The sequence below is a fragment of the Humulus lupulus genome, chromosome 4 (genome assembly GCF_963169125.1).
Source record: "Humulus lupulus chromosome 4, drHumLupu1.1, whole genome shotgun sequence".
Classification (NCBI taxonomy): Eukaryota; Viridiplantae; Streptophyta; class Magnoliopsida; order Rosales; family Cannabaceae; genus Humulus; species Humulus lupulus.
Genome location: NC_084796.1, coordinates 179,240,337 through 179,243,527, shown reverse-complemented (window position 1 = coordinate 179,243,527; position 3,191 = coordinate 179,240,337). Strand labels below are relative to the sequence as shown.

The 3,191-nt window shown below is 38.0% G+C and overlaps 1 long non-coding RNA gene across 1 annotated transcript; it reads right to left on the bottom strand.

The window, feature by feature from the left end:
• Positions 1-705: 705 nt before the first annotated feature.
• Positions 706-2,893, bottom strand: LOC133829300 (uncharacterized). Its single transcript, XR_009891670.1, has 2 exons — positions 1,778-2,893; positions 706-1,699 (listed from the first exon to the last, which is right to left on the bottom strand). It is a non-coding gene; the product is annotated as an uncharacterized LOC133829300 (long non-coding RNA).
• Between the last annotated feature and the right edge of the window lie 298 nt (positions 2,894-3,191).

Sequence of the window (3,191 nt, the reverse complement as noted above, 5' to 3'; positions counted from 1 at the left end):
ACAAGATTTGTAAAAAACATGGTATTACCAAAAGCTCCTCTTTGATGGCATATTCTCAGACGAACGAGCAGATTGAGGCTATTAAAAGAACATTAAAACTTCCCTAGAAAAGAGACTCAAAGAGGCAAAGGGGCGATTTTCAGATAAACTACAACAAGTTTTATGGGCTTATATGACAACCCACAGACCTCGACTAGACATACTCCTTTCTCACATTGGAAGAGAAGCTATGATCCTAGTCGAAATTAATGTGGCCTCACATTGCTTGATTTTTTATGACCGAAAACAAAATCATGATTTGCTTGTTGAGTAATTGGCCCTATTGGAAGAAAAAGGAGAGGTGTCCCAGTTCTGATTAGCTTCCTACTAGTTGTGAATAACCACATATTTCAATTCTATGGTTAAGGAAATTCAATTCATGTTGTGAGGTGTAGTCTCAAGGTGGGTGTTCATAGTGACCAAAGACTCAACTGCTGGAATGTTAGGGTCGAACTAGGAAGGACCTTACCAAATTGTAGAAGTGTATAGTGATGGCGTATTTAAACTAGCCCATTTGAATAGGGAAAATGTGCAACATATGTTGAAGGCTCAAAACCTTAGGAAGTATTATTAGTAATTATATTTCATTTATATAAGCAAGTAAGGCTATTATATTAAAGCTAACTTATTTGTATTTTAATTTAATTAAATGGTTCAGGATTTCCATGTAGTTTAAACATGGAATCATTTTATCTAAATATATTTTGTTCAAACCTAAAATAATTGATCTAGAATATTCTTAAGTATTTCATCGCTTGAGGGGAAATATGGGGATAGCCCACTATACCATTTATAACTAATTAAACTAAACTGATAAAACGCAAGGAAAATAAAAAAAAAATCAAATGATACTTAGTTCCCACGATATTTAGAGCAAATTAAAGTTCAAACCTGAATATAAAAAGAAAGCTTAAAGAAAATTACATAAACCTAAATACCAACGACTATTAACATCTCAAAATAGCGAATAAAGTTTTTTAAGGGATGTTAGAAGTTTGTCATAATTCGAGCTAACACAAGTTAGTATATGGGACGAGCTAAATTGAAACTTGTATAACAGGAGCTAAAATAAACAAAATAAAGGAGGATTAAAACCTCCGTTGTCTTGACCTCCATGGACATGTTAAAAGTAAAAGTAATTGTCTTGGCCCCATAATAAATATATGTAAAATAAAAAATAAAAAACCATGACATCAATTCTGGATTAGGCCTTCTTGGATGAAACCTCGTCCACCCCACACTCCTTAGAAACTCCATTCTCAATGGTCTCCAGGAACACCTCAGCAAAACACTCTTTGAACTTGGCCATATAAGGGATAAAAATCTCATCTCTGAGGAAAGAATTACCAAATTCTTTGTTGAAGGAACAGACGTGGTAGAATACTTTTTCAACCGATTTTTCCACCTCAGCCTCATTTGACTTCCTGAGGGACTCAACCTCTGCCTCATGTGACTTTTTGAAGGATTCTACCTCAGTTTAGTGTTGAAAGCGTCCGGAGCATTAAAAATTTCAAGAGCACACTCTCTTCTCATTCTCTAAAGTCATGTCGAGCACCTCAATGGCTCTCTTCAGGTCTACCTCAAGTTGAACTATTTTGTGTTCAGCGTCCATCTACTGAGCTCACATTTTATCTTTGGCCCTGATCTAAGGCATGAAAGACTATAAAGGAAAAATTAAATTACTAGAGAACAGTGGGATATAAAAAAATAAAACAACTGACATACGAATGATACTTACAGTCAAGTTCACATTGAATGTCTGGTTGTAAATATTTGTGGGATGAGCTTCCTCGAGTCTATAGAGTTCCCTTTCAGTTAGTGGCTCAATGTGTCCATGGAAATTATTTACAAGTATTCAAAGCGGGCACTAATCTTAATCGGGAAACTTGGATAAATCGAGGATAACTCAACGAAATAGAGGTGGTGTGGGATAAGTATTGACGAGAGGACCATCCTTTATTTCCACCTTACAAGCTGGTGATGACTGCACATTGACATACGAAGGATACCTATAGTCAAGTTCATCTTGAATGCATGGTTGTAAATATCTGTGGGATGAGCTTCCTCGAGTATATTGAGCTCCCTTTTAGCTAGTTTCTCAATGTGTCTCTGGACATTATTTACAAGTACTCAGGTCGAGCCCTGATGATAATCTAGAAACTTGGATAGGACGAGGATAGCTCGAGGAACTGGAGGCAGAGTGAGATAAGTATTAATGAGAGGACCTTTTCTTTGTGTGTTAAGGGGTTTGGACATCGAGAGTAATCACCTTGCCTTTCATTCACACGAATGAGCTAGTGATGACCGCACCCTGGTTCCCTGCTTATGTGCCTCCAAGTCTAGAGCTGAAAGTCTTCTTGGGGATCCTCTGTCTTTTGATGGTGGGGCCGGAGATGGTAATTGTGCCTTTCAAATTGAACATATCTTCTTTTGCACAGAATAAGAAAAATGTTATAAAGAAATAACTTAAAATATGGAAAACATACCAATAAGTTTGTAGCCCTACCCTTCAAACTAGAGAAAGAGTCTATCACAATTATGCCAGGAGGTACAATGGGGGCAACGATTCATTAACAGGGTTGTCATCTAACGTAGACTCGTATATTTTAAAGATTTAGATAGGGAATAGATTATTTGGAGAGCGATGGGACTCAACTCAAATATTGGTACCATATTTGATGAGCTTCCCATTCCTTAAACTAAATGTGTTATCCATAAAATGGTATCTAGTGCGAAACTATAGTCATATTGGGGTACCAGTGAATCTTTACATTGTTGGAGGGTAACACTGTTAATAGGGCCGACTACCTTCATCACGACATGGTGAGCTAGAACGGGATGGTAGAAAATCCAGTTAATACCACATTAATTGTAACCTTGGCCTAAACTTCCAACATCGTCATCTGATACACCAATCCAGCTAACAAGCCCAATTGAAGTGGACCCGAAGTATAGTTGGGCCACGACCCAGGAGATGGAGGAAGCCCAGCTCACGCAGGAAGTTGACAAAGCTGAAGCAGGAGCCGAACAGGGAGAGACCAGCAAGAAACGAGTTCGCGGGAAGCCGAAATGGATGAGAGACTACCTGATGTTGTTGGATCGTTGAAAGGAGAGAGAGAGATGTAGCCATTCGGTTATAGAGAGAGAATTTG